Genomic DNA, 7,528 nt, shown 5'->3' with positions numbered 1-7,528 from the left:
AGAGAGAGAGAGAGAGAGAGAGAGAGAGAGAGAGAGAGAGAAAAAATTACATGAAATCCTTAGAAAATTAATGCCTGATTTTTCTTTTTCTTTCTTAAAATGTGTCCCTAGAGCAACATAAACAAAGAAATAAGTCTTCTTCTGTACAAATCTGGATCATATTTTCTCTCTCTGTAAGTCGTCTTGTCGCTTAACTTCGCAATGTGCAATCTGACAGCTGTGCGAAAAAAGCGCAAACTGAGGGTTAATTTATATCCGTGACGTTGTCAGTTTCCCACCTCATCTGCGCCCCTATTGGACGGCTCAGTCTAAAATCCTTCAGCTTCATCAGGTCGCGCAGTGATTGGACCGAAAGCTGTCACTCAATAGTTCCTGCTCCGGAGACCACAACATTGCTGCGACACAACTTCAGCTGTAGTTTGCAGGCACCGGGGCATCAATATGTCGTTTGAATAAAACAATCTAACGGTTGAAATAAACGCATTTGCAATCATAGCACATCACTGTGTGATATATATTTCTTGCAGGCTGCCATGCACACATTAGATCACAGCAAGAAGGAAAATATGACTGAATTAAACTTGCTTCGACTTATTGCAAAAAATATTCCACTGCATTCATTTTCACTTTTGATAACTGTTGTACCCTGTTCGTTAGCGCCCAGACATAAAAATGTGAAGACTAAAACATCCTAAATATTGAATAATCCTGTTTATGGTCCGCGGCGGAAACTCTGCCTCTGGGACTTTCTGCACATCTCTCCATTTTGACGGTGCGCAGAAATTATAAAGCACAAGGAATACAGGCAATTTGCTAGTTTGTTGTGTTGTTGTTGCAACTATGAAGTTACTTCTGCGATTTTTGCTACTTCATGAATGAAACTAAATTTTTAAGCGGAAAACGGGAAAATATGAATGATTTAAATGATATTTTTGCTATTTCCAACAATCTCCAAACACAACAATTCATACATTTGAAATCTATTTCAAAATACCACTTTGCTGTTCATGTCTAAAAGATGAAGCGGTGTGCATAAACTTCTCGGAGAGTTTTATTGTGGAGCAGACGGAAAACTGGCTGCCCCGGATGAAAGTTATTAGATTTCTCTGACAGAGTAATCCGACCTGGGATGCGAGCGTTTAAACATCCGAGCAGACAGCGTGTTCTCTTAAATTATCATCCAAAAGCAGCGCCGAATTAAAATGCACACTGTGAAACGCGGAGCTCCGTCCTTCCTTACCTTAATTACGACATTCAGAGTTGTCAGGTGGCTGTGTTGCTGGGCAGCGGTAATCCAGAAGACAGGGGAGGAAAGACGCGCACTGCAAAGTGAATAAATATCAACAAACCCGCTCTAACTACTCTTCCTGACACATCGCTGTCAGTTTGACAGCTAAACGCACACCGTAAAAGTCTACTGCGTATTATCTCTAGTAATCCTCAACAACGAGCCGCTGCTCCTGACAAGACGAGCCTCAGCGATGGGTCGGGCGACAGCGGCGCATAATCTCACATTATGGCTGTAATTTCGCAGATTAACGAATCTGGGGCCCTGCATTTTTTTTAATTTTTTTTTTTTTTTTAAAGAGGAGTAATAAAAAAACAAACGCAGGAGTCGGTTGGACTTGCAGTCAGAGCGACGTCATTCTGTGCACATGGACCCTCCTACTGCAACGAGTGCAACATAAACTCCGAGGAGCAAGAGGGGGGGAGGCGTGCGACGGAGGGAGGGGCTCTCCGAGCGCAGGTATAGACCGAGCAGTCTGGAAATAGGGCACCGCTCTCAGATCAGAAAAAAAGTCCTTTTCATTTCTGATCTGTTTGATTTCACTTCAACATAACCTCCAAGATTCTCTTCTGCTTCCCATTCTGTCTCATTTTAGACATCACAACATGAAATGTTGCCAATTTTTTTTGTTTGTTTTTCCGTTTCCCCAGCTTTAAAATAGATTGCCTTGCAGTTGCAGAGGAGGTGAGTCGAGAGCTGCACTTAGCAATTAACACCCAGTTTATGCGACCCACAAGTACAGAGAGAGAAGTCATTCAGCTCATGGGATGCTTTAGTTGCTGTCTCCACTAGGTGGCGCAACATTTCTATTGCAGTTCAGGGATCTGGTAATCAGGAGTTAAAGCAGCTGATGTCAAATTAAGACACAATACACAGACTTATGACTAAAAAATTCCAAAGAGGTAGAGGCACACTGATAAGTAAATATTTAAGTGATGATAAATATGTAACATTTTAGATAACTTCAAAACCTCATCTGTAAGATAAGAGGCTCACAGTAAGTTCTGTATGAAGTTAGGCATCAGTCTGCTAGCAATTTCCATAGTATGGTAAACTTGAAATGGTAAATGAACTAAACTAATATCAATCAGTAAATTAATCAATAATAAAAAAAATAGATTTCATACTTAAAGCATCTTAAAGCGATGTACAGAATTATAAACAATAAACCCACAAGATAAAAACAAACAATGCACTCCCCACAGTCAACATGGAAAAACACAAACATGTATGGAGTCAGCAGAGATAAACTAGTTCAGGAAATGCAGTTAAAATAATTCAAAATAATTTTATAATATTTTATATATAATGTACTTTACAAAATGTGCGTTTTTACAATAGTACTTCATTAATACGCACTGTCCCATTTAAATAAAATCAATAAAATTCTTAGTTTTAATGTAAATATGTTCTTTGAGCAGAATATGCCATTTTGTTCAGTAGTAGTTGCTCATGGTTTGCAAACTCTCTAATAAGTTCCGATAATAGCTGGGTAAGTTTCAATAAGTGCAAAAAAAAAAAAAAAACTTTCCAATACTTTCCAGAGCTCAAAAGTTACTTTCTTTACGTTACCAGATTCTTTTTATAAATTGGTACCTTTTAAGTTCTATGGAAATTCAAGGAATGTAGATGGTGCATTGCTGGTAAGTACCTGGTGAGTTCTGGAAAGTATATGTGCAAATGAAAGATCAGTACATATTTAGTTTATTTAACCTTCACTACGCTCACGCCAAGTTTCTGTCTGCATTTTGGTTCTGCATCAACCAAGAATTACATGACAATAAATGGTTCTTAGCAAATTTTTTGTAATTTGTGGATACAGTGCTTATTTATCATGTGAATTTGAGAGTCACATTGTGCCAGAATGATTAATAGGTCAAAGTTAATGGACTTAACAAAAAGAAAAAATGAAAATAGCTCCTAAAATGTTTGGATAAAGCAACAAAATATATCTGCATTGAAATATGTCAAAGAGAAACAAACTACAAAAAGAATCAATGTTTATTTAAATTCCAGCAGTATAATAATGGATTAAAATGCTATTTTATGGAGGTACTTTTGCACCAAGAATACCTCCAAATATATCTCCATAAAAATCAGCCTGCTTTGATCAAAATCAATAGTCTAGATAGTAATTTGTGACTTAGTTGAGATAAGATCCTTAAAACTCACTGATAATGTCGACTAGTGCATTATTGAAAAAAAACAACAAAAAATACATTGTGTCTGTGCTTTTCCAAAACGTTCTTCTGATTTAGTTATTCAGATGAAATCATTATTTACATTTTACTGCCTATATCTCATGGCACCATCATGAGTGTAGGCTTTGGTTTCACTCCAGCAGTGGTCCAGTAATCAGTTTAATCTCTGGAGTTGTCAGTCACATTCAGCCGCTGTTTCATGTGGCTGCACCACAGCCTGCAAGTTGGACTTAGGTTGGGAGAGTTGATTTCTATAGATTAGCTCCCACATTCCTCTTCACAGCTTATCTGAATGCTCCATAGTAACCTTTAGCTGTTCCCAAAGCAAGGAAGCATTGATCAGTCAAACTAGTCAAAGATTACTTAGCCTGCTAATAATTGAGGCTGTTGCTATGACCTACCTATTAATGATGCATGAATAAGAACTTGATTTGAAAAATCTGAATTAAATCAAAACAGATTTTTCTCTCAGATTTTGCTACCTTGTTGAGTTCTGTCAGGATCCTGGATTGATCAGTTTTTGTGTGCGTGCGTGAGATCTCCCCTAAACAGAAGATTTTTTTACTGGAGATCCTCCATTTCAAGTGTTTGCAATATTTAGCAATAAGCTGTTAACATTATTGCGGAGGAGTTTTTCCCCACTCTTCCTTGCAGAATTGTTTTAAATCAGCTATATTGGTGGGATTTTGAACACAAATGTCCTGTTTGAGGAACTTAAAAACCACATCAATTAGTCCATAAGTCCATAACTTTTTTTCCAACTTGCTGGTATGTTTTGGACTATCGTCCTGCTGTAAAATACTTAGCAGACTTTAGCTTTAACAAGGTCCTGAAGTTGGTCTGGTCATACTGACAAATGCTCAGTAGAAAGGAAGAGAGTAAAGACTTCCTAAGAGTTCTGCACCCGAGTTCTTGTAAGGTATAAAATGTCATGTGGAGTATCTACTTAAGATCTCAAACTGGTGGTCAGACATTCTCGTTCAGAAAAGAATCCATGGTTTCATTAATGCAAAGGCAATAGTAGCTTCGTTTTCATGGACCATGTAATTATGCAAATTGGAATTACAAAAATATTGCTTAATGGAAACATGCTAATTAAAAAAAACTCATGTCTTTTGATAAAACGTTTTGTGCTAGGACGAGGTCATTATTTACATCACACGAATCGTGATCAGCAACTGGATGTTACTACTGGTGAAAACGACAAAAGAAGACAACAGGAAGTGATTGGTGGATGATGGCATGGCATGTTTTTCAATGACTTATCGCATAAACAAACATATTCACCTGCGATTTTAATTGAGTTTCATATTTAATGGAAATGAGAAGAAGTGTGTGGGGGGGGTTACATCAGCTGAATATCGGCACAGTTCTGCACACATGTGTAATGGAAATGCAGCTTTTTCTGCAAGGGCTGAGGAGTGTATTTTCTCAAGGTGCCAAGAAGAAGAACAAAGACATAAAAAATACCTCACAAGAATAGTGCCAAACTCTTGGGAAGTCCTTATAGGTCCCTGCCAAAGTTGCATTTGTACATCAAGGTTGTCAAACACACTAAAAGGTTTCTGCCCAGTTGAAGTGTAAATAACAAGCTGAAAGACACCAGGACTGTAAGAACAGAATCACATGACATCTGACTTGACCTGAGGTAAATCCTGCAGTGCTTTAGATGTTGCTGTTGGAGTAACTTTGGTATGCCGGACACCTGTGGGAAAGTTCAGTGCTGTTTGATGTTTCCTCCATTTACTGACCATGATTCTTACTGGACTTCACTGGAATCTCAAAGTTTTAGAAATTACTTCCTGCACTTTTCAAACTCAAAAATATTTGAATTGGAAAAAAGGACAGTTTCTCATGTCTTCTTGGATTTCTTTGTATCTGAGCATATTTGTGCCTACTTCATGATGATAGACAGGTACTACCTTAATAGAGTCCGGAAGTAATCAGACATGGGCATGGCTACTGAAACTGAACCAAAACATAAGATTATTTATAGATAACTGAATTAAAAAGTGGGGTTTTTGTGTTTTCTCTTATGGATGCTTGGCTTGAATGGCTTTTTTCCCTCAGTAACAAAATAATATGCAGCTTTATTTCTAGTTTCTAGTAACTTAGTACAGTTGAAATAAGATAAAAACCAACATACATGTAACTTTTCATTAAGTCAGAAATTCCTTAATATTGATGAAAAAAATACTTGATCCATTGGAAGATTATTTCACTTATGGGAAAATATCTTACTTTAAATCAGTGGTTCTTAACCTGGGTTCGATCGAACCCCAGGGGTTCGGTGAGTCGGTCTCAGGGGTTCGGCGGAGCCTCTGCCGCGGAGGTAAAGACACACTTGTGTAAAGTCGTGATGACGCCCCGCTTTGCCATCACTTGCTGCAGAGGATCACAATACATTGCTTAGCCAATCAGAGCTGCGGAGGAGCCCTGATTGAAGGAGCTCCACTCTTTTTACCAAAATCTATAGTCTAAATCTGCTCCTTAGTCGCATCTTTTCGGGGCTGGTACTGCCTCTAGTGGCGTGGGGGTGGTAACACATCTAATATAATTACATTATTAAATCAGAATACCGCAAAGTATTTGTGTGTCGGCGGTGGGGGGCTGAGGGGCAGTAGGGTTCGGTGAATGCGCATATGAAACTGGGGGGTTCGGTACCTCAAAAAAGGTTAAGAACCACTGCTTTAAATAAAGTAATTTGGCAATGGAACTAGTACTGTTCACATCAATATTAAGTAATTTTTGACTTAAAAATAGTTTATATATCTTGCTGAAAAGTTACATGTAAGTTAGTTTTCTTATTTCAAGTGTACTAAGATATTTGCATTAGAAACTTGGTAAGAATTTGTGCTTTTGCAAGAAAGCAAAAACAGAATAAATTTGTTAGTTATTATTTCACAGTACTTTACAATAAAATAGTTCCCTCTTGTGAGTCCTACACCTCTCATACCAAGAGAAAACATTGATATCCGCCATTTTTGTATGTATTCAAAGACTGTAGATCAACAGAATAAATAAAATTACCAGTGGTTTGCTGATTTATTATTACATAGCTCCCTTGAATCTCTCCTTTTAAAAGCAAAGCCATTTTAGAAAACCAACTTTCAAACACTCAACAGTTTATCACAGCTTTCCTTTGGAGAGGAAGAGGGGTCCTTTCAGATGAGTGATTGCTATGATAAGAAGCAGGCTTCCACTCCAGTATAGACACATGGCTGACAGCTCCAGAAGCTGAAAAGGCCAACAGCCTACCGCAGAAACGCATGGTGTGCCTCATGGGGACAGGTGAATTGGAGCGTGTTAACGCTGAAGCAAAGCACTTGTCAGCCCGGCAGAGGATCCAGTCCCCATCCTTCGTGGTAATTACAGAGGTAAATTCAATCAGCGAAGACGGTTGTCACCAGTAACCTCCTTCAGATGCTTGCTCCTGTTCTACTGGTTTTTTTCCCCCTGTAATTTACTTTTTTTAAAACAGTTATTCACATCTAAAGAAATGAAGAGACTTTACGTAGTTCTGCTGCTTCTTAATGCCACTCCCACTGGTCTCCTGATGATCACGGCTCACTCACGTCAGGCGTTCCTAGTCCTGCTTTTGCGGGCAGACATGTCATTGATTTAGTGCCATGCCTTGTTCTGATACAGCAGAGAAATTTGTTTAGATGTAGGATTTTTATCTTCCTTTCAGTTCAGCTAGATGAGATGATTTACCCAACTAGATACTGAACTCGAGGCATATTTTATTTTTGATCTCCTGTTACATATTTTCCAGCCACATAGTGTGATTTTATTGCACCATCAAGAAACCACATTGCCTTTGGTTGTTATGGAAATGCTGCATTACGTATTATATTATTTTGACAATATAATAAATGTAAAGGGGCTGCACAGTTGGTGGAGCTGTTGCCTTGCAGCAAGAAGGTTCTAGGTTTGATTCCCGGCCCCGGTCTTTCTGCATGGAGTTTGCATGTTCTCCCTGTGCATGCGTGGGTTTTCTCCAGGTACTCTGGTTTCCTCCTACAGTCCAAAAACATGA

General features: G+C 38.5%; 1 protein-coding gene across 1 annotated transcript in view; it reads right to left on the bottom strand.

Annotated features, from left to right (window-relative positions):
- The window catches only part of nr3c2 (nuclear receptor subfamily 3, group C, member 2), a 104,739-nt gene extending 103,083 nt beyond the window's left edge, over positions 1-1,656 (bottom strand). The window contains exon 1 of the mRNA XM_008420339.2: positions 1,241-1,656. The gene's annotated coding sequence lies outside the window, so the exon portion shown is untranslated. The remainder of the gene's footprint in view (positions 1-1,240) is intronic.
- Between the last annotated feature and the right edge of the window lie 5,872 nt (positions 1,657-7,528).

The sequence above is a fragment of the Poecilia reticulata genome, linkage group LG1 (genome assembly GCF_000633615.1).
Source record: "Poecilia reticulata strain Guanapo linkage group LG1, Guppy_female_1.0+MT, whole genome shotgun sequence".
Classification (NCBI taxonomy): domain Eukaryota; kingdom Metazoa; phylum Chordata; class Actinopteri; order Cyprinodontiformes; family Poeciliidae; genus Poecilia; species Poecilia reticulata.
This window is presented reverse-complemented; position numbering and strand designations above follow the sequence as displayed.